The following is a 25,480-nucleotide window of genomic DNA, read 5'->3' as shown; positions in this document are numbered from 1 at the left end:
ATCCACCAGCATCTATGCCTTCAACACTTTTCTCTTATTTCTGTGTGGTATTTATGATTGTTAGTCTGCCGAGGTCATTCTGTTACCATAAGAAACAATTGTGAAAGGAAGGATAAGAGGAAAACTATCAGACAGTTTCACAGAATATTATCCTGTTCCACAGTGAATGAGGCCTCATGGTCTTGAGAAATTCAGAGCTATCAATATCAGTTCTGGATTCCTATCTGCAAAAAATGAGGGCGCAGCACAGCTGAAGCAAGTAGTCTTGCACCACAGTAAGTAACAGAGCTGAGTCAAGGATGGTGACAGGGCCCACCAAAGGCTGCTCTCATGTTGCAATGCATACAGGAATTAGTTTGATCCAGGATTTCTTAAAAACACTTCAGGAATCAACACGATTGATCATAAACTGGTCAGACAAATAGAAATGCATTGTGAAGGAAAACATAAAGCAACATGAAAGCAACTTTCAGTAGCTCTGAGTATTCTGCTCACTGAAGAGGAGGCTCAAGGGAGACCTTATTGCTCCTTACAACTACCTGAAAGGAAGGTGTGGAGAGATGGGGGTCAGCCTCTTCTCACAGGTTAACTAGCGATAGGACTAGCGCAAATGGCTTCAAGTTGCACCAGGAGAGGTTTAGGTTAGAAATTAGGAGACATTTCTTTTCAGAAAGAGTAGTCAGGCATTGGAACAAGTTGCCCAGGGAAGTGGTGGCATCACCGTCCCTGGGGGTGTTCAAGGAAAGGCTGGACGTGGTGCTTAGGGACAGCCAGTGGGTGATCTTGGTAGTAGGGGGATGGTTGGACCAGATGATCTTGGAGGTTTCTTCAAACCCTAATGACTCTATGATTCTATCTCATACTTCCTGCCTAAAATATAGTAACAATGCAGAAATTACAGTCATTGAACTCAGAGCAGAGATTTGGATTTGTCACAGAATAGTAAATACATTTCAGCCATGTCTGTAACATTGTTTATCCATTTTAAAGTGCTGTGAACTTTGAAATCACACATAAGGATAAAATTCTACCAAAACCATATCCATTAACACAAACAGCAATGACATCTCTAAAGCTTTTGCATCTTTTAAGCAGTACTGTTTATCACACACATACATTTAAACAATTATTTTTCAACCATACATAGTTAAGGGATAATGAAACAAGAGTCATCTTTATAAGGTAACAATCCAGTTGCAGATCCTAAGTGCATCATCTGCAAGAACACAGCTCATTTACCATCAGTATCATACTTAGACAAATATGAAATGGAATTATTTCTACCTTTCTTTGCTTCTCCTACTGTGCTTGGTACTTCTTCATGCTGAGTTCAGATGCAGAGCTGAGAAACTCAGAAAATATCCAAGGCTCAAGGAGTACTAAATGTGTCAACTTGTGACCAAGAGGGATGACATTGCTAATGCTTAATATTTTCTAAATTGAAGATGGAGAAAGAGTTCCACATATGTAGTCACTGAATAGCAAAGAGAGGGAGAAAAGAAATGATTAAATTTGGGAAGACTAACAACAAGCTGAAAAATGAAGGAAATCTGGGAACTGAAATTGAGGAACTGAGCACAGCTGGTCACCAGAACAGGTTGCCTCAAAAAATGACTGCAAAACAAGCCATAGTGCACCTAAAGAGTTGTACAGAAGGACAGAGAATCCTTTCTCATTTTCTAAGGAAAACCATTTTTTTTAATTGCTATGAAACATTGCAATTGATAGGCTAGATTAAGTAATAGCAAGCCGAGCTGTAATTAGAATCTCTTGATGGTTCTCTTTGGAGTCAGTAAATATTTAGTTTAACTGATGAGTAGAGGTTTTTCAGGTGCTTCAGAAGATCTGCCTGGGGGAAGAAAAAAAAAAAAAAAAACAGCCTCTGTTATCGCCTGACATTTCCCGCTTCTCTGCTTCCCACATGTCCAGCTGACAGTCCCAGAAACATCTTCTCATCCAGACCTGGGCCTTTCAATTAGAAAAGGGTGCCATATTTCTGCTTTCAGGACTTTCTGGCAGCATGGGTTCAGAATAAATTGCATTCTATTAGTCACCTGTGAGTACTTACAGTGGCAACACTTGCAGGTATCCATGAAATTTAGAATAAAAATTCAGGTTCAGTGACAGTTATTCCATAGCAATGACAGAAAGTCTGTATCTTCATCCCTGTAAGTGCAAAGAGATAACATCTTAAAATAAAGAGAGGATATCACTAATTTCTATTAAGTGGGAAAAATATTTTGTTACTATTATAACATGGATGGAGTAATTATTTCTTCAGTTGGGCAGAAAATGAATAAATGATTTCAAAATTTATCTCCAAAGTGATTACTATGTTTGTCATTAGTTTGATCAGCATAAATAGTTCAGAGTCAAAGACAGAAGGTAAGCTCAGTAGCTTCAAGAGATAAGAAAGGATGTCACAGGCTGGTGTCTGCAGTACCTCAGAATTCAGCCAAGGTTTCTGCAAGGTGAATATAGATTCCTTAAGAAGCAAAGCCACTGATGGAGATCCTAAAATCTCAAACAGAGACTGCCAGAAGTGCCAACTGGGTGCATACCTCCTTTCTGTGTCTCCAAATTGCCCTTTGACATTTCATTATTTTCTATCTTTTGTTATTTGTTCTTTCCACAACCTCAATCCCTGATTTTCTTTTGGTAGTGAGCCTACTATAGTTTTCTGTATGAGTTACTCTTTGCTGTCTACAGTGGGCTTTTGCTTTAGAAAATAATGCATCTGTTGCCCCAGTAAAAGTTACATAATTCTCCATTTAGCCATACAGTTTTGCTCTCTCTTTTAAGTTTTCCAGCTCATCTGTATGCACACCATCTGTGCCTGTACTACAATGTTCTTACATGGCCTCCAGGATTAGTTAGTGGTTTTAAAGTTTTATTACTTTGCCCTTCAGTCTCATGTTAATCATTTTGCTTACTGTTTTAAAAATCTGCCCTTTCAAATCTTGCTGCTAGCATGTCAACCACAGAAAAATACCTCCCAGTATGATATCAAACCACATTGTATGGTGATGGCAGGTAATCAATGGAAATACTGTAACAACAAGAACCCAACCCATTCATTATATTCAGTAGAACAGAAATTTATTAATTGCAAAAGAACAGGATATCTTGCCAAGAGTGCAGGGTAAGAGACATATAAGTAAATATAAACAAAGAAATGCTTTTAAAATGATCTTAGTCGCTTTTTCTAATTTAATGATTGAGAGATCTCAGACTGTGCCTGCAGCTAATATATATGATGGCAGTTGCAAATTCATTCACACTCCTGTTAAAGCATCTCAGTCTCTAATAATGTATACTGTGAATCCTATGAACTAACCATCAAATTTAAATTCTGCCCAGTTCATCTATGGAAATTTTGAGACTGAAAACAAGTGCAAACTGATCATAAGGATCATAAGGCTCATAAGGGCTGAACAATATATTTCCTCCAAAATAGAAATATTTTGCTGCAAAGCTAGGTCACTTTCAAACTGTAAGAGGAATGAAGGTTTTCTGATTAAGGCACTGAGCAGTGAGATGAAAGCGTAAATCCAAGCTCTGCCAGAGGTTGCATGTATATCCCTGGGCAAGTCACATCACCTTTCCGTGATGCATTTCTGTACCTATGAAAAGTGAGTCATAATTTTTTTCTTCCTCAAGCATTTTTGAGAGTGAAAGCTCTTTCATAGCTGGACGCTTTCCAACTATATGCTTGTAGGGGATCTAATGCGACAGCTTTTTATCAAACTGAGACTTCCAGATGTTACCAGATCATTAAGGCTTCCACTTAATGTGGTAGGAAAAGAAAAACTGTAAATGATCATATTGTGTTTTTTTTTTTTTCTCCTGTAATATGAACTAGGAAAAATGAACACTGAAAACAATCAGTTTATATATTTGCCATGATAGTGTTGCAAATGAGAGCACAATCTTGGCTATCATTCTGAAAGAATATAATAAGATTTTATTTAGTATTGTTTTCAAGTTTGTGGAACATGAAAAAGAAGACAAAAATTCATTCCGAGACCAATGAACACTTTAGCATTTATTGTGGAAATATCAATAAACTTTGCAAACATTCAGATATTTGAGTGAGGTTACAGAGGAGGACTTCCTTATCAAGCTATTCTCAGTAATTAAGTGACTTTGTAATGTGTTATTTCATATTAAATACAGCTAAGTTTATTATGTTCTGTAAAATCATCTTCATTGTTTTCATTTAAAAGACATACAACTAAGTTCTCTCCATATGCATTTATGTAAATGGAAGTAGTTATTATTTATATAAAAGGTATAAATGGAAGTAGTTGTTATTTATATAAAAGGTATTTGCTAGCCCAAAGCCTTCATTAAGGATTATTTTAAACTCATAGTTACTTATCAAAACTACAGTAGTTGATTAAAAGGTAAATAAACATGCATCAAAATTTGGAAGAAGCCAGATCCAATGTGGTTTTACTAATAACACTGAGAAGACAGCATCATCTGAAATTTTTGTATATCCAAACACCAATTATGTCCAGTTTGTACCTCAAAATAGGTTGAATTTTGGAAAAATTGTGGCAGGATCAATAACGATATATTAATTTTAAAATAGTTACAAAATATATACTTTTTTTCCTTCTGCTTAATAAGCTTGAAATGCATATGTACCAATGCCATAGAAAATACATTAAAACAATAAAACACCGTTAAATATGTTGTCATACCACATATCACAATGACAGAAATAATTAAAAGAAATCATTTAAGAAGTTTTGAGAACAATATCCAACAAGGTTTCTTTGATTTCTGTTTTCTTAATCCAGAAATTATTATCGGTCCTCTCATGTAAATGTTTTTATGTTAACTATGAATATAAAAAATATTCAAAATTAAAATTTATGAACTAGTTATCCAAATGAGTTAATTTAACAGAGAGGAGATTACGTATTGGTTCAGTATTGTCATTATTTCTTGCTGAAACATACACCATGTTCACATCCTCACCACCATGGATTTTTCCTTCAGTCTCTTCCATGATGTATGCTACGTCAGACTTGCATGTAGGATTTTGTTCTAACCATACCTTCCCTTTCAGCAGCCCTAGAGAAACCTGACTTCAGTGTGGATTAAAATTCCTGTTATGCTATTGACTGAATATTAGAATTCTTGTTGCACTTTTTAAGTTTTTCTCTTTAAAAAAAAAAAAAAAAAAAAAAAAAAAAAAAAAAGTGGGAACACTTGCACTGATTATCAGGCAAATGGAAGGTTCTTGGGTCATTATTGTGATCTAAATTTCTGAGTCATGTCAGGATGTTTTCCAATGGGCATGTTGAAAACTAGTTTTTTAATGGCATGCATGCAAGAAGAATCAGACTGATGGTTCTAGATAGAATGACCTGTTCTTGAAAGTAAATCTGGATCTGGTCAGGTGTGAAACACAGCAGTTAACGTGGAATAGCAGTCTGTATAGCTCAGCTCTGCACTGCAAGCACCTCTCCACAGATTCCAAATAACAGCAATCCATTTGCTGAGCTCTGTCAGAATTACAGTTGCTCTCAAATGGACAATAATATTTGTTGATTTTTTATTTCTCACAACTGTGTTTTCTGAAATGACTGCAAGCTGCCAGCATGATACACTGCCATTAAATTAGATGAAATGGTCTCTCTGCTTTTCTGAAGGACCTGAATCTGAGAAAAATTCAGTCTGGTCTTCCACCCATGCATTCTCATCCTGTTTCCCTCATCCACACAACATATGCTTCAGGTCAGGCCAGCTCCAGTGAGCAGCCAAACAGGCCTATGTCTCCTGAATGAATTACTTCAGCAGGAGTGAAATGGTTAGTGCGCTGTAATGTCATGCACAGAACTTGCAAATAGATAGTCTGGATTTCAATTAAAGAATCACACATTGTCACATACTGTTGGCACCTTCCAAGGGCTGGTCAGTGTAACTAATGCAGTATTAAGTGGTCCTGATATTAAAGCTACAATTTATTTTCTAATGAGGTCATACAAACTCTTTGAGCTGCAAGACTGATCATGTAATTGCACTGCTCTGTAAGAGGTGGCTTTTAAATAATGTTATTTAAGGTATGGTCCTCTGAAGGAAAGACAATGACAGAGTTTCCATCTGCATTATTTTTCTCTTCCTCTCTTTCTCTCTCTCCCTCAAACATAAACACACACACCAAAACACAATTCCATTAAAAATATTTTTATCAAAACATTTTATTTCTATCAAAATACAAGTTCGTTTAACTCAGTCTAGCTTTATTATATTTCTCACTGTTTTTGTTTCTTTACAATACAAAACACAATCCTTCTGATCAAAGCTATACAGTGAAGTATTCTGTATCCAACTAATTTGTCAGTACAAAAAAAAAAAAAAAAAAAGTTTGGTGTAAAGTTGTGATTCATTCTTTCTATCATTCTTGTTCTTGGAATTCAAAAAAAAAAAAAAAAAAAAAAGTTAAAAAAGTCCCTTATACATTCTTCACTGTGAAGAGAAGAGCTCAACACCAAATGTCTTCCTTCTGAGCATTGTTTCATGTCTTAATTTATAAACTCTTCAGTGAAGAGAATGTCCTGATGTTAACATCCAGCACTACTACAAAAGAGCACCTAAATTGTTGTCGCTTTTCTGATCAAACGTTCTGAAGTACACACTGGAATATATCAAACTGCTCAAGAAACACTTAAGAATCACCTGGTTTCTGGAGCCTTTCTTCACTGCTGTAGGTCTCTTCTAGACTGCTAAAGATCAAAAATCTTGCTGGCTAGAGTTCTGGTGTAGTTCTAAAGCACAACTATCAGTTTTGAAACAAAAACCTAATTTATGAAATTCCCTGCCTGAGAACAAAATAAGGTTATATATAATAAGATTATCAAGGCTTTACATTTATATAACATTTATTTTTTGAATCAAGACTTCTCTGACATATGACTCTTTTTCAAGTTGAAGCTGCATGAAAGACAATCTTGACATGAGTGCTGCTTCCTCAGTGCCGTAGGTGTAGTTATATCTACTGCCATCAGCTGATTTTTGTCACCTGTGAATTTGCTCACTTCCTGTTAAATGTCATCTACAGCCTTCTCAATTCAGAAGTTTCTGTTCTTTCCATGACTACTTGTGTAACACAGAATAATTACAATTCCAGGAACATCCATGAGATTAAATTAGTTTCTAAATGATTCTGTGATGACACCAGCAAAATATATATATATATATCAAATGATATATTTTCTTTTAAGAAGGTTGATTATTCAGACTACTTATTACATTCATTAGCATAAGTTAATTATGCTGCCACAGAACATGGTAATTCAGTATTCATAAAACCAACTAATTAGGTAAGCAATACCCTGATAAACCTTCAAAACACTTTCTTAAAATGGATGCAGAAAATTAGATTCCATATTCACTTTTCCATTATTTAACAGGTTTTATTTTATCTGTATACAGTGGTTTTCCTAACTATAAGAAGAAATTATTAAATTAGAGGAAATGTAAAGAATGGTAGCAAAAAACAATTAGTTTAGTAGACATGATCACTGAAGGGACAGGAAAAGGATTTAACATGCACAGCTGAGAGAAAAATGACAAGGAACGGTTACAATAACTATGTTTAAATGTATCAGAACAAATACAAAAGATGGGGAGGAATTACTTAAAGTAATTAAGAGTTATATAATAATGAATAATTGGCTGAAACTTGAAGAAGGAAAATTAATTTAGGTTAGATGTAAAGAATAAAAATGCTGAAAACAAGGACAATTACACAATGGCAAAATTTGCCAAGAGGTGCAACTTGGGAACCTTTACTAGTAATACTCCAGAGTAGACTAGATAAAATATGTACAGGTTTAATATGGAGAGCAAATCCTGCCCTAGTTTAGAGTGATAAACTAGATAAATGTAAATACTTGTATCCTTTCCTAAGCTATTATTTCAGTGTAAAAAAAAAAAAAAAAAAAAAAAAAATACAAATGTACACAGCTACACAGCTTAGTAGCTTATATGAGCTCTGATTTAGCAAGTTTTGGAAGATGATTCCTAAATCTGAATTCCTCCCAGAAAACCTTAGTAGGGAAATGAAGACTGATAAAGTTAAGCATGGAAACCTGACAGGGAATGCCAGAGAGAAATTAGAAAAAAACAAAATTCAAATACTCAAATACATATTTCAGAGCCATATGCTCCAATTATATTCACTACCTTAATCATCCTGGAGACACGGCTTCATGCACAGACACCTGTTCTGGTGTTTGAGAGCACATACTGCAACGTTTGTAGATCCCATTATACAAGCTTCCAGAACAACAACACAGCAGCTTCAAAAGTGTAACAAAGCCCTGAGCAACACTTCCAAATATGCAATAATTATTGAATGTGTACATAGCTAAGGCAAGTTGGAATTCTATCTAACTTTTTTTTTTTTTTTTTTAGCCAAAAGCACCCTGGCACTGAATGTATTAAGTGCTTTTCAGGGGTGTAAAATATAATGTAGCTCCATTATGAGCCTACAATAATTCATGATCAGTTCTATCCCTTATCTTAATCTGTGATCTAATTTGGGATCTCATTTTCTTCCACCCTTATCCCATCTCCCCCTATATTACCCTCCAAATAAAATACACTCACAGAATACCAGGATAGAAATAGAAGTCTATAAATCTTTCAGAAGCATTTATAGAGCTGCTCTGCACTGTGGCATGTATTCAACTGACAGCTGCTGCATGCCTTTGTGTTCTCATTCATTAGACATTGCTGTCTGGAATAACACTGGCATAGTAGAGTTCTTCAGATCCTAATTATCCTTCTGCTCTTTCACTTGCTCAACTTTGTAGGTATATTAGAAACAATGTCCAAGGTATTGCTTTGGTTAACTCACAAAATATCAAAAGTTCTCTAGAGCCTCCTCACAACTTACAAAACAAATCTGAGCAGAAGGCTGGGGAGTGCCAGTTTGTTTACAGAAGGAATTAATAATAGGCATTCAGAGACACAGCTATAGTAAGAGAAACAATGGCCCCTTTCTGACCCTCAATATTTGAAGAATTTCAGGAATTTTCTAAAAGGAGAAAAAGGAGAAGGGCCAACTATGCATCATAAAAAGGCTGTGGTTCTAAAACAATGTGAATTTGGAGAGGGAAATAGCTTTGTTAGCTTAACAGAATTGATTTGCCAATTATGCCACAGGTTTCAACAGTATCAACAAAACTGTTACAGTTGTGAGAAGACCATCTTCATACAAACTGTAATGTTTTGCCTTCATTTAAATACCAAGAGGTTATTTGGACTTTCTTGGTCACTATGCCATTCCTGGTAGTGATTGAGAAATAGAAGTCATCCAAAATATGTCATTTTCACAAGGATTGGAGATGTCTGTGTTAGACATTAATAGCTGGTACACTGCATTTTTAATTTCTCTAATTACGCATCTAAAAGTTCTTCTTAGACAAAATGTCAGTTTCTGATACTAAAATAAGTCAGAATTTCTCAAGTAATTATTTATTTATTAAAACAACCACTAGACTTGCCATCTGATTTTTATATCTGCAGGTTTAGTCAGGATCTTAGCAGCAATATACAGTGTTTATCATTAAATATCTAACATTTATGTTTTCAGTCTTAAAGAGTTGTGGTTTTTTGTAGCAACATAAGAGTTGTTGCTTTTTACTGTATAGTGAAGGGCACTACTTTCTTCATTGTATATCTTCTGGACCTGCTGTTCTTGAGACTGTATCTATATCCTTGAGGAAAACAACATACAGACAACATGGGAGGGGGGAAGGGGATGGGTCTCCATGGGCCACAGCCTTCTCCAGGTCACATCCACCTGCTCCATGTGGGCTCCTCTATGGGCTGCAGCATGGAGATCTGCTCCATGTGGGACCCATGGACTGCAGGGGGACAGCCTGCTCCACCACGAGCCTCTCCACAGGCCTCAGGGGAACTGCTGCTCCATGCCTGGAGCACCTCCTGCCCTCCTTCTGCACTGACCTTGGGGGCTGCAGGGCTTGTTCTCACTCCTCGTTCTCCCAGCTGCTGTTGCACAGCAGTTTTTTTTTTTTTTTTCCCATTCTTAAATCTGCTCTCATGGAGGCACAAACAACTCACAGCAAACTCACTGGCTCAGCTCTGGTCAGTGGTGGGTCCCCTTGGAACCAGCTGGAGCTGGCCCTTATGGGGCAGCTGCTGGATTGTTCTCACTGAGGCCACCCCTTCAGCCCCCTGCTACCCAAGCCTTGTCACATAAACTCTATACAGGTTCACCAGTACATTACGCAAAGATTAAAGGTGACGTTTGTTATAGTCTTTAAAGTAAAAATACACCCTGACTCTTCTCTCAAACTAAATTTTATTTTAGCAGAAAAGTTTCTGAGTTGTGGAGAGGAAGGATGACACTCAGCCACACTTTGCAAGTCAGCCATTCCTAAGACATATGAGGTTAACTCTGTTACTCATACTTTTTCTTGAAAGAAAATTTAAAGAAGAAAGCTAGTTAATATTCAAGGATAACCTCCTCCAAGCTCAAAAGCAATGCATCCCACCAAAGTCAGGAAAAAAAAGGCTATGAGGCTGCTTGGATGACAAAAGATATCCTGGCCAAACTCAAGCAGAAAAAGGAGGCCTACAGAGGGTGAAAGCAAGGACAGATAGCCTGGGAGGGATACAGAGACATTGTCCAAGCAGCCAGGGATCAGGTAAGGAAAGCCAAAGCCCTTTTAGAATTAAATATGGCCAGGGACATCAAGGTCAACAAGAAAGGCTTCTGTAGCTACATCATTGATAAAGGGAAGAATAAGGGAATTGTGGGCCCACTCTAGAAGGAAATGGAAGACCTGCTTACCAGGGATATGGAAAAGGTTGAGGTATGCAATGACTTTTTTGCCTCAGTCTTCACTGATAAATGTTCTAATCCACATAGCCCAAGTCACAGAAGCCAAAAGCAAGGACTGTGAGCATGAACCCACTGCAGGAGAACAGGTTCAAGACCACCTAAGGAACCTGAAGGTGCATAAGTCCATGGGACTCAATGAGATGCATCCACAGGTCCAGAGGAAAGTGGCAGACAAAATTGCTAAGCCACTTTACATAATATTTGAGAAGTTATGGCAGTATAGTGAAGTTCCCACTGACTGGAAGAAGGGAAGTATAACCCTCATTTTTACAAAGGGAAAACGGGAAGACCTGGGGAGCTATAGGCCAGTCAGTCTCACCTCAGTTCCCAGCAAGATAATGGAGCAGATCATCCTGGAAACTCTGCTAAGGTACATGGAAAACAAAGAGGTTATTGGTGACATTCAACATGGCTTCACTAAGGGCAGATCGGGTCTGACAAATCTGGTGTCCTTCTACAATGAGGTTACAGCACCAATAGATAGGGGGAGAGCAACTGACTTTATCTACCTGGATTTGTGCAAAACATTTGACACTTTTCCACATGACAACTTTGCCTCTAAATTGGAAGGACATGGATTTGATAGGTGGATCACTTGATGGGTAAGGGACTGGAGACCTGGGGACTTTAGCCTGGAGAAGAGAAGACTCTGTGGGGACCTTACACCAGCCTTACAGTATCTAAAGGGAGTCTACAAGAAAGCAGGATAGGGACTCTTTATCAGGCTGCAGTGATAGGACAAGGAGTAATGGCTTTCAACTAACTAGGGGCTTTGAGCAACCTGGTCTGGAGGAAAGTGTCCCTGCCCATGGCAGGGGGATTGGTACTAGATGATCCTTATAAGTCCCTTCCAACCTAAATCATTCTATGATTCTATGATTCTGTACACACACTTAGATACATGCATTCCTAGACTAATTTTATACAAGAGGAAGTACTGGAACACTAACTGTAGATACCTATTTCTCACAGTCTAAATCTAACCTAGATGTACTTTTTATCTCACTTGACAAAAACATTAGCATTTTTCCATGTTTCAGTACTTACAGATTACAGTGTCACTTCATTTCTCCATGCAGGCTAGAAGGCAAAGGCCAGAAGCAAAATAAAAGCCAAGACTCTCATTTAATACAGTAGATAAGATGCACAGATTCGCAGCAGCCCACATCACTTTACTCCCTCATCTGTGACTTAACAGAACTGGCAGCAAGGAGCTGACACACATTAGCTGGAGAAGTGTTTGTCTAATATACAGTTAACTGCTTGCAGCTGAGTGACAGAATAAGAGACACACTGAACAGATCAAACCATTTAGTCTATATCAGTCCCATAAAGACATCTGTATTGTCTTTTTTATCCATAGAAAGAGTAGGGCCCAAAGAGGGAGAACAGATAGACCACAGAAAGACCAACGTGTCGATCAGAGCAATATGACTAATACACATATATATGATGCTAGTGTATGTATATATGATGTTGTAGTACGTATATATGATGTAGTACGTATGTAGTACGTATGTAGTATGTATATATGATCCTGTATATATGATGCTAGTTTTACTGCATGAGAAGCAAAATACTTTTGTTAGGTAAAATATTGAGACATACATGCCCAACATGTGATGGGCAAGATAGCCAACAACTGAACACATGTCAGGCTTAAATTGAAATAATCAAGCGTGTCTCTATAAGCAAGCTAGATCTTTGCATGCAAGTGTCTGGTTCAGTTTTAGAAGCTGGCTTGTTTGATGACTGGAATAACCTTCCTACTCAACACATTTCCTCCAGTAAAATAATGCTGAGTGATGTATTACTGAGTAAAACTTTGTGGATGAGCATGACTGAACAACCATGATCTATATGGTATGTAATGCATACACATGCATTATCATAAGGCTCAGCTCTACAGAATGATAGACCCATAGATTTGTAGAGCAGCTTGGATTGGAAGGGACCTTAAAGATCGTCTAGTTCCAACTCCCCTGCCATGGGCAGGGACACATCCCACCAGACCAGGTTGCCCAAAGCCCCATCCAACCTGGCTTTGAACACTTCCACAGATGGGGCAGCCACAGCTTCTCTGGGCAAACTGTTCCAGTGCCTCACCACCCCCTGAGTGAAGAATTTCCTCCAAATATCTCATCTTAATCTCCCCTCTTTTAGTTTAAAACCATTCTCCCTTGTCTTATAATTATCTGTCCAAGTAAAAAGTCACTCTCCGTCTTTTCTATAAGCCACCTTTAAGTATTGAAAAGCTGCAATGAGGTCTCCCCAGAGTCTTCTCTTTTTTAAGTTGAACACTGCTCAGTTTTTCTTCATAATAAAGGTGCTTCAGCCCTCTGATCATCCTTTTGGCCTTCCTTTGCACCTGCTCTAACAGATCCACATCTTTCTTGTTCTGAGGGAGCATATTTTCTGGTTTAATTCTCTCACAAAGGAACACAGTTCATGTGATGAGTCAGTTCTGTGAACATATATATATATATATATATATATATATATAAAAGTGGGTGGGAATTGTCACAAGATTCATCTCAAAGGCACACTCCATATTCAAAACTGAACTCCAGTGAGAAACACCCAATAGTAGTTTGAGATGTCTATGCTGGTAACAGCAGCCACCGAGATACTCCAGAAATTTCTCAGCACTATTCTAGTATACTCTTTCAAGACATTCTGGCAAAACATTAGCATATTTTTGTTCTGTTTATTTGCACGGTGGTGACAACAAGAGAGTCAAGTAAAAGTCCATACCCTATTGTTCATGGCCTTGTGCAAAGTAATTCAATACATTAATTCAGTATAATATGTGTATATACACCTGTTTGGATTAAAGACCCATGTAGCAATGTACTTGTAACTGGATTCATCTCAGCATACTTAACTTAATGCAAAACGAGATGTCTAGTCTTGGTGAACACTCTAGTCTTTCTAGAGCAGTGGAGAGGAAAAAATATAGTGGAGAGGAAAAGATTCACTACCAGAAATCTGTTTAGTCCATGCTCAAATGCATATTTAAGACAGGCATATTGATTCACGTTCCAGAAATGCATCTTCGTCTCATCAAACAAATAAGCAAAAGATCTGATAGGTGAAACAGATCCAGTCCTGGAAGCATAATACCATGGTAGTATTAATTGGAGCTTTCCTAAGGTAGCTGTGGAATTTCTACTAAGAACTGACTTTACTCATTTAACTAGAGGCTGCCTGATTTTATTTTTATTTTTTAAACAATTTAATCAAAAGGAAATCTTTGAACATTATGAAGTTCTAGGATCCATATACATCATCATCTATGCACATATGATCTTAACTAGGTAAGTTTTCAAAACTCCTACATTTCAACTTTTTTGTTTCTAGAAATATGTGGTGTTTCAGTTCAGCGAAAGCTGGTTATCATTATTAAAAAGTATTGCTCTATTGTTGACTGCCACATGGTTGGATTTACCACTGCAGAGGTTTAACATTGTACCAGATCCCAAAAATATATTGACCATACTAAAATGTCTAGGTGATTTGTTCTTACCATAGAAATGGAAAATACTTTTTTTAAATGTAATGTACTAATTCTTCTTTCTTCTACCAACATACTAAATCCTGTTGGATTTATATCAACTGAGGTGGCTTCTCCTAAAACACACTGTTTCTGCAGTGAAAATAGCTTATCTTCAGAATGTTAATACATGCATTAGTTGTAGATTATGTTAGCATTCCACCCCATGCCTTTGCCAAACCCTCTGGCCAAAAACACTGAGACATTAAAGGTCATTTGGGCTGATGATTACTTTTGTCAGCTGAGTAGTTTCTTTCACTTGGCTAATTAATCATGCTCTGTATATTTCTCAGTCTAAGACTGTCTCAGAAAAACATTACATGTCATTATTTGTACTGGTATTGTTAAAGGTACAGCAAAGTAAATAATTTGCACACAATACAGAAATGCAACTATAAATGACTATCAAAATATCAGAAGTGTAATTGACTGAACAGACTATAGAATTATGTGTTGTTTTTTTATTGTAACTCAGATATTACTGATTGTGCCATACACAATGACAGGTAGATGAATACAGAAATCAGGTGGGCTACACCCTACAGCCTTATCAGATTTTAATTTGATTTGTAATAATTTTGCAAAATTGCTCTCTTAGGTGGTATTCTACACAGTTGGCTTTGATACTGTAATTTAATGCAGGAAAGCAAGATTCTTTGAAAGAGGGAAGACTGAAAAACATAAGACGCTGAGGACATAACTAAATGCAGAATATCTAAAATTGTGACAGTATTTTGAAGACATCCATAGTCTTGTGGGAAAAACATATATTTTCATTTTTATGCAGATTTTATGTAGGCATACTTCAAAAGGCCCATTTCCACTTGCAAATTATCTATTATTTATTTTGAAGTAGGATTCAATCTAAGCTTAGCCTAGTATTCTTCTGCTACTGTGAGTGCAAAAAGTGGTGGTCATATATATATATACATGTACATATATATACATGTATGTAAATGTAAATAAATACAAAAATGGTTCCCGTTAAAGACTTTAAGGTTGGATCTATAGACTGAAAAGGAGCATAAAGGAACTAGGAACTGACATATAACTATGGTTATCAAGCTGGTATTTTAACGATTTTTTTCTTTCCTTTCCTTTTCCAGTGGGGAAGTAGGAGCTTTTATTTTAAAAGAATAGCATAAGCTGTAGAGAGAAGAATTTTTATAATTTGGGAATATATATATATATATAATATTTGCAGGAGCTCCAAGACCTGAATTTCCTATGCTTCTTTCCAGTTCTTTATCTGCAGAGCTATCCTCTGTTCCAAGGAACATCTCAAGTAAATAGCTTTAGTGGTCTGTTTAGAAATATGTCTTCCATATCCAAAGAAAATATTAAAGATAGTTAACATATCATCATTTAATTAGCAAACACAAAGGAAGCAGGAACTTCTACTGTTAAAATTGTACAGTGTTTCCTATAAGAAGTCTCTTTTCCAGGTACTTGTAATGTTCTTTCTAAATATGTTCTGTTCTCAGCTATGGAAAGAACATTATTTTGCAAATGTTAAAAAGTATGAAAATTTGAAATGCTGTGGTTACAGAGTGATTTGATGTTTGGCAATATCTGGCGTGGCTTTTAGGAGCTTTCTGAACATATGCTGACATCCAGACCAACATAAACTTTTGAAAGTTTTTTGAAGGCTGTTCAGCTGAAAATAGTTTTGTCCCTTTGCAACCTATGTGATGACGAGACAATGCACTCATTGTCTCCACAGAAAGATGACAAGGTTTCAGCAAAGTGTTATGAGGATTTAAGGACATCTTTCCAGGTGTGCTGGGGGAAAGCTTGGGTAATGAAACTACATGTGGAAAACATATCTTCTTTTCTCTCTTTCATATTTTATGAGTCACTAAAAAACATGTATTTTCTTGCCCTAAAACTTCTCTTGCCTTAGAAATATCAAAGCAGAGTCAAACGTGGTACATTCTAACATAGGAAGGAGGGAGCAGTCCAGTGCTGCACGTAGGACTGTATGGGAAGACCATTGTGGCAGAGGTAATGCAAGCACTCCTTGTAGAAGGATGCTGAAGCATCTCAGAAGGGTAAGGGATGAGGAGAGGTGCTAAAGAAACATCAGAGGCCATCAGGGCTTCTTGCTGAAAGGGTATGGAGGTCAGGTGAGAAAGTGTCAGTCTGGGGAATAAAGGTTGAAAAGGGAAAAGAAGACACAGGAGGAAGACCTAATCCACAGCAGTGAGGGAAGAGGGGGCAGAAGGAGGTGTTTGGGGGGGCAGGAGCTGCAGCTGGGGCTGGAAAGGCTGGGGAGAGATGAGAGAGACCAAAAGAGGACACCACCAATGAGGAGAGGACATGACCAGGGCAGGAAAATTTTGAAGAAGCAGGGGAGAGGTGATTATACTAGAGAAAAACAAGCAGAGGAATACATGCGCAGCGGAACATATGCCCAGAGCTCAGAACAGAAAGCAGGGCTCCAGTTTTAGCATTTCTCTGCTATCAGCTTGTAACTGTGAAACCCACTACAACACATCTTGCCCCTAGCTGAGTGTTGCTCCACCGAGGAGCAGATAACTTTTCTATATCCAACATTCTGTCAGCTTACAGTGCTTGTGTCCCTGGCACAAGGAACACAAAGAAAAGAGATACAGACTGCAATAGCCAGATGATATTTTTTTCTTGATTTGTTCTTTTTATAAAATGCCAATTTCAAGTCAAGTAAAATAAATAAATAAATAAAAATAAATCCAAACAATTATTGTTAATACTGAGGGATATAAGTATTGGGTACCCTGTATGATTTTAGCTTGCCTACTGTTTGTTCTGAATGTTGCAGACATGGTTATCTTTATTTACATGTTGCAGCGAATTTATTTTTTTCCACAGGAAACAAGTCTCACCAACAGCAAAGGAAGACCAGAGTTTTTTAGCTGACCCTGTAACTAATATATCCTATAGATGTATGTATGTATATATTTAGGTATGTTATCCATAGCCATCTGCACTGTATTATTTCTGTGCTTGACAGTTACTATGTTCACATCTTCACAGTGGTGGCTGAAATGCAAGGGAACCAAACCTCATTCTAACTAAAGCTCTGGACTTTAACATAGAAATATTCAAATAAAAATAAATAAAGAAAGAAATAATTTTCTCTATGTCATTTGGCAGCCTTTGACTTGAAAATTTTGAAAACCTATTTCTGTCTAGTGTATAATACGTTCACAGCAGTTGCAAAGATATAAATACAGAATCAATCTGAATTTGTGCACGGTGCATTTCTGCATGGTGCTGGAGCCAAGTCTGGGCTGCTTTGCCACAGGGACAAAAGAAGCAGGAGGAAGAGGCAGAGCCCTGAGGGCAGTCTCAGAAGAGAGATGGAAGGAAAACGTCTCCTTTTCTGGAAGCCCCAGATTTGAATTTATCCTGGAGAACTGTATTTGGTACTCCTGCTGTGACCAGAGGTAAAGCAGGAGGGATGGAAAGAACTGCTAATTCTTTGTGGCCACATTTACTGTCTTACGTCCTTGAGACTTTCTCAGGAGTCAGCCTGTCTGCAGGATTTTGACCAAAGCAGTGCAGTCAGTGGGACATTGCAGTTTTTCCTTCTCTTAGCCATCTGGCCCACTCCACTGCCTGTTTTCTGTATGCTTAAAGCCAACCCCAGATATGTAATTGAGAAAACAATATACATATCTCTGTACAAATTGAGAAAACAATACACAAATCTCTGTACATGTTGTAATTTATACAGCAGTCCTGTCACTTTTCTTTCTGTATTAAAACCTACTCATTTGAAATGGTAATTATCACTTACCTTTGTGAGTGCATCTGTAATTTAATCTTTTCTCTTCCTTATAATATCAGCAATGATACAATAGTTGTTCCCAATACCTCAGTCCAATTGTTCCCCTTAAAAAACAATAGTGATTGTCAATCAGCTGTGGTTGTCTGAATTGCTTAGCATTCAGCCCTGCTAAATATTTCCATTTTGCTTCTTGCTTAAAAAGGTCAGTTTGCAACATCATATCAATTGGATTGTTGTTTTTCTGTTTTTAAATAATCCACTTAAAAGACACTTTGCTCAGAGACAAACACTGTTCAAAACCACAGGGGTGGTTTGGGAAAAAAAAAAAAAAAAAAAAAAAAAAAAAAAAGCTGTCAGAGGTACAAAGAAAACTGTTCATCTATAGTATATAAAGACATGAAATGGAAAAGTCAAGAGAGAGTGGTAAGGGAGGGTCAAGGAAACTTCAGAGGAGTCACATTAGAATGTGCCAGAGGGAAGTGAGGTGGACAGGGGAGACTAGGACAGCTCTTCAAAGTGGAATGTGTAGAATGTCTTCGTATGTCTAACAGACATATTTTCTTTCGGTTTACTATTTTCCTGTTATACACATGAGGCACTCTCTTTTTCCAAGAGTGCCTCGTGCACAGAATATTAATTCTTTTTTCTTACAGAGGTAACACATTTAGTACAGTGAATTCAGTAGAGATGATAGAACAAAGAAGGATCATCTAAAACTCCTTTTAGAATATCTGAGTTTAAGTCAGCAAGATTCACAGTTGGCGTAGATAACAAAATAACACTTCTAACTTTCTGGTGAATTTATACCAAGAAAATTCAAACAGGAACATTAAAGAAAATGGTAAATTTGTTTGTTCATGGTAAGGAGCAGGGAGAGGGTAAATGGCAGACACCATTAAGCAACACAAAGAGAAAGGAAATTAAGGAGGGAGAAGAAAATGCATAGCAGGAATGTGAGGAGAAAAGGCACAGGATGGAAATAGTCAGCCACTTCTCAGGATACCTTAGATTCAGTAAGTGTATAATACCCTAGAGTAATGCTCCTTTCAGCTATTTTCTGCTAGCTAAATTCAATGGTGGTATAGCTAGCTAGGATCTAGACAAAGCAAGCATTACAGTGTCTGTGTTCAAAGGGAAACATGCCTCCCATTTTGCCAGTTAACATACAATTTACTGGACTAGAAAGAAATGTGAGGAATCAGGAGTTTGGGGTTCCACTTCACCTTCCAGGCACCTGAGACAGAAGCAGTGATGGATTTGCCCAAGCTTTGCAAACTCATAGTGAAAAGCAGCATGGTGAAGTGGTTTCAGCCTTCATTCTGAGCACTGTATATACGGGCCACAAAAAGAGCAGGCATCTTTCTCGTTACATGTCTTCGTAAAATGGAGACAGTCGCTGCCTTAAGCAATCAGAATTCCTTAAATATGATGATTCATACCAACAAACCCTTGAGATATGGATGTGCTACAGTAATCTCCTGCTGGTATTGAGCCTAGTGCATATTCACCTAAGGCAGTCAGATTTTGCAGTCTTCTCTGCGCAGCATTAGTAGCCGTACTCATAGTGACAAGCTTCAGTCCTGTTTTTTAAGCCATGCTCAAGATAGGTGACCTGCAGAGCTGTCTGTAGAGCTGAGTGTATGCCTAGTGCAAATTGAATGCTGCAAGGTTTTACCAGCAAGTCTCTAAAGAGTTCTGGCTAAACATGTAAGAACATGGTTTTTGAAAGGCTTTATAAGCTGGTCAAATCAGTGTAAATAATCAAGCAGAAGTAATGGCCACCTTTATGTCCTCAAGATTAGTCTCCTGAGAGAATTGAAATCCATTGCCTAAAAAACAGAGAGAGTAGGGCTTTTTGAAGGAAGAACTGTAGATATGCTGTAACTTAAACTATTTCTTCATCTCACTATATTCTTGTACACATTACAAAATGTTGACTGCAAGCATTACTGCTACCCCTACTTATGATAAATAAAAAAAGAGCGCAAAACAAACGACAGCAGTGTGCTGCTTCCCTTGCCACCATCTTTTGTTAAACTTTACCCAGTGCTGTTTACTGAGATGTTACACCCCAGAGAATAAGGAAAGAAAACTACTCCTTGTCCAATTTACTGTATACTTGCTAGCTTCATATCTCCAGTGAAAGCCTGATCAAACATGAGCTGCTGCTTAAAGTAGGACACATTTGTTTACCTGTCTTTCTTTTGGGGTGTGTATAAATCTATTCCTTCATTAGTTCCTCTATTTTCTCATCAATTGAAAAATAATTCAAACCTCTGCAAGACTTGTAACCTTTTGAAGTGTGCTCCTGCAAGTCTTTTTTTCTCTCAGAAACAAAGGATTTCCACACTAAATTGGACAGACAGAAAGGTCTTTAGTCCATTGAACCAGAAAGAGCCATTTTATAAAAACAATATGAGCAGTCTGATGCAAAAGGTAAGTGAAACGTGGCCCAGACCTATCTTTAAAGGTTTAACAGGATTTTCATTTCTAATATCACATTGAAGGAGAGCTCATTTTTCTGTTTGTGGCTCAGGATGCGCAAAGTAAACATGTCCCTAGGAGAAAAAAAATAATGTCTTTAGTACAAAGCATGTCATGACTCACTTGAAAGAGTAATAGTGAGAGAGCAGTGCCATCTGCAGGATATGTTCCTGCATCCCTGAACATGGCAAGTCATCATGGTCATGTCCTCCAGGCACAGGCATGTATACCTAAAATAGTGTCTCTAAGCAGTCTGCAGTATGTATCTGAGTATCTGTTGCAGATGCTTAGAATACCCTCTACGTTTTCCATCATTTCTGTCTATTAGCACTTTCTAACATGCCCACAATCTAAGAGTTTCTCTGGAGGAAAAGCATTTTTCTTCACATTTCTGAATTAGAATCTCTGATGGCAGCACACAGCTAGAATCTTCCATGGTGAAAGGAAAGCAATTATTTCCACAACACGTATAATAATAATCACTGAAAAGAAAAAGAAAAAAAAAAAATTAAGTGGTGACAGTGTTAAATCAGTAACATTGATCTATGGTTTCCTCCCAGGAGAAAAATATATATTTATATTTATATATCCTTGGCAGGCACCAAAGTAATGATTATGAAGAATATTGAATATTTAAATAAACCAAAAGCAAGAACTGGTTTGTAGAACATACTGCCAGAGGTTACAGTGAAGGTGGTATTATGTGTATTCAGAAAGGATTTAGACCACTGCAGATATAACAGCATTTGATCCCTAGCTGCTATTAAAAAGGGTACTCTGGATGTAATTTTTTTCCAGTAAATCCCTAAATTTCTGAACTCCTTTGCAAGATGTTGTGCACTTTTTCTTGTGCACAAGACCCTTCCCTTGACGTCTGCATTTGCTGCTAGTGAGGGCATGATAACCAAGTGCATTGGACATTCTTCTGACTCAGTGAATCCATTACACACAAATCCAGAAAAAAATAAAATAAAATAAAATAAAATAAAATAAAATAAATAAAATAAAATAAAATAAAATAAAATAAAATAAAATAAAATAAAATAAAATAAAATAAAATAAAATAAAATAAAATAAAATAAAAATGTATATACTTACTGGAACCGTTCCTAATATTTTATTACAACCTCCAATGCAGAGGAATAGCAATAACAATAATAACAGCCAATAGAGGTTTAGTAAGCCATAATTCATGTTAGACAATATAATAGGTTATGCATGGAACTTACTTTCTCCAAGTGGAGTAACAACCATTTTATCTTGCTATATCTTGGTAGTTGTTTCCCTTTCAAAAAAAAAAAAAAAAAAAAAAAAAGGCTTGGAGGCTAGCAAAACTGCTGTAACAGAAAATGTCAGAACATAAGCAGAGAAATAATATAATATAATAAATAATAAAAGGAACACCATACATTAATGAGTGTATTCTCTCTATTTGGGGTGAACCCAAGTAGTTTGCTACATTTAGCCCAATTATTTAAGGCTTTGTGGCTTTGGTAATTGACTTTATCAGTGACTAGAGAAATGTAGACCCTCTCATCAAAAGTTGTTAGGGAACATTCATGTGTTTCTTTCAGCAGTAAAAGGAAATTCTTAGTGTCTTTCATGGAATATATCAGCACAGCTAAGTGACTTTATATTTAACTCTTATTCAGTTCAGGATTGGTCCTTATCCTGAGTAGACAGTGGTTTGCTGTCCACCACCAGTGATTTCTACGTTCTTTTGCTTCTTACCATCACATTGTATTTTGGCCTTTGGAACAGCAGCAGACCTGAAGTGCATAGTGAGCATCAGATAAGCTGCATGAGACTCACACTGTCCCAGTCTGAAGCTATTTTTTTTTTCTGTCTTCAAAGAAATGAAAGACCTGAGAGCTTCCATCCAAAATGTGTTCATTTAAAGGCTATCACACTCCCTCTGGAGAGCTCATACAACTTCCCATCTTCTCAGATATAATCAGAGGAGGCTTCCAATGTAGTTCTCCTAATCAAAAGAATGCAAATTTTACTGCCCTATCTCAGTTTGACATCAACAGTACTGATTACTACTTTAGGACAAGTGTTATGCTAAGCTTCTTCTTCCATGGTAGAAATATTTTATAGTTTTACACTGTTTGTACACTATTTTACTATTTATATATTTTTATAATATTTTTATAATATTTTACTATTTATATAGTTTTACACTGTTTACCCTATTTCCATTACTCATTATCATCATCACTGATAATGTTCACATTTGTATCAACATTATCACTAGATCACACAGTAGTAGTACTGAATGACCATTTTTATTGCTGACAAGTGCAAACAGTATATCTACCCTTTTCTCACTATTTTGTCCCTGCTAGGAACAAATTCAAATTTAATGCACATTATGATTTCTATTAAGACCTATAAGCATCTGATCTGGAAGTGGTGATCAATAAAGATGATACGCTACATAGCATATGGACTTACTACACATTTCTCAGTGAGTGTTTATGATCATTTAAAAATATATTCAGACCATTCCTCTATTGCCTTCTGCTATGCTTAAGTTTGTTCATATATCCTCTAGCTACTATGAATAGACTAGACTAGACTAGGCTAATTCTTCCCTTGTTCTAGGAGGAGTTCCCTGTTCAGCCAAGCCAGTCTTCTGCTATGATGACCATAGCAACTGTTCTGGATGTGAATGCAAACTGAAGCCAACTAAAGCATGTAACCCAGTAAGTTATTCATAAACCAAATTGTACTGGGTCATTGCATTGTATGGGCTGCTGCAGGGAAAGTTAACATTCCAGCCAGACCCAGTACACAAATAAATACTAAAAACTTTGTATAGGGCCCAGAAGTAGGTGATAGATAACCCAGACTAATTAAAAAGTCAAAGCTTGGTGTTTTGTTTCAGTATTAGACCCTTCCCTGTTCACAGGTTCTCCCTATTTCACATCCTTAATTTCATTAGGAGTAGTTCATACTATGAAAAGTTAAACCCCTAATATTAGAACTGCCAGTAAATAAGTAGTGTGAACTTAACATTTTATTGATGAGTCAGGATTGTGTTTCAGTGCACTACAAGAATGAAAGCTATAAACAGGAGTTGTGAATGGATGTTCCATTATCTGCAGTCTGACAAATACACTAGCCACTTTCAAATAGGATAAAATCTACTTTATAGAAGATGTTTTGCTTATCTAGTTATCTCATCCATTCCAGGGTACACAGTCTCACTGAAAATATTCTTTGGAAATATGTAATCCACAGACTCAAATTTTAAAGTAATATTATTAAAATAAGTGAAGTGTCCTGCTAACTAGTCCACCTAAAAATGTGTGTGCTCTGAGAAGTCAAATTTCAGAGCAGTGAATTTCAGAGCAGGCCATTGAATTTAAGCTAAATTTAAACAAAATGCATGCTTTTTTTTGTTGATGGTAGTGTTTCTGTGTTTTTTTGTTGTTTTTGTGTGTGTGTGTGTTTTTCCCTTTAACAACAAAAAATAAATAAATAAAACAGACAAGAAACTGTACACTGAAGAACAAGAACATAATCTCAAGATGAGTTTATGAAAACACTGATTTTCTGCTCATTTTGTTCTAGTCATTCTGGTCTGTCTTTCCATTTATTGGTCCTTTTATGTTGTTGTTGAATCAAATTAAATGTAATACTATTTTGGTTTATGTAAAATTTGTGTGAGTAAACCATGAGATTACAAGCTATAAGGGAAAAGAAGATTCATGGGGAAAAAATAAAAAATAGAAACATAGAAAATATTCAGAGTTTACATTCCTTTTGCCACAATTTTCCAATAAGCTAAAATTGGTCAAAATTAGTCTACCCATAAGTATTTAATTTCTATGCTCTCTATCAGACTAGAAGTAGTATTGAATCTGCCTCAAAAAAAAAAAAAAAAAAAAAATTTAAAAAAAATTTAAAAATGTAGACGTTGATTCTGCCTCTTTTGAGCTTTTGCAGCTCCAGGTGTCATTTAGGGAAGATGGATTGAAAGAAAACCTGAGTGCACAGCAGCTGTCTACAATCAAAAAAAAAAAAAAAAAAATTCTTGCACAACTTTCTTCTGAATCTTTCTGAGAACAAGTGGAAGAGTGGGGAAAGAGTTTGAGAAGTATCACACCGAGTGCTGCAGGACAATTTAAGCTCTTTTGAGGCCTGATTTCTGTCCTGAAATAATTGCTTGGTGCTGTAATTTAGTCAGGTGCTTTGTCAGAGCAAGGAACAGAATCCAAAATCCATGAATTTTACAGATTTTAAATCTTTTATGCTGCCAGATCCCATATGGCTTTTCTTAATAAACTATTTAGAAAAAAGTAATTCTATATTGTCATAAACCTTTATTTTTAGTTTTTCCATCACTTGTCTTAACCAGTATGTTTATCTGTATCATTTCTCATGGACTGCCTCTCTAGGTATATAATGTATTCTGATCACATAACGTCTGTTCATCTACAATGCTGTTGAGTCAGTTGCAGTCATATTTGAACATTTAATAGTTTAACCTTGATATAAATGGCAGTTGAATCTTTTTTCACCACACCCAAATATGTTCCTGACTAGTCATCAATTTTTACTTTTATTCCCCTGTCATTATTATAATTCCATTTTTACAGCAGAAAACCTCCCTCTTTAAAATGTTCATTATCCAGAAATAAATGACACCACCATCATGCTTAATATATACTAGTTTTGAGTGGGTGTTTGTGAGTGCGTGGGTGAGTGAATGCATGTTCTTTCTGAAATTTTATCTCAAAGTTAAACTGGAAACCTGTGGTTCGGTTTCAGG

Source organism: Aythya fuligula, chromosome 1, assembly GCF_009819795.1.
Source record: "Aythya fuligula isolate bAytFul2 chromosome 1, bAytFul2.pri, whole genome shotgun sequence".
Classification (NCBI taxonomy): Eukaryota; Metazoa; Chordata; class Aves; order Anseriformes; family Anatidae; genus Aythya; species Aythya fuligula.
Note: the sequence above shows the minus strand (reverse complement) of the source record.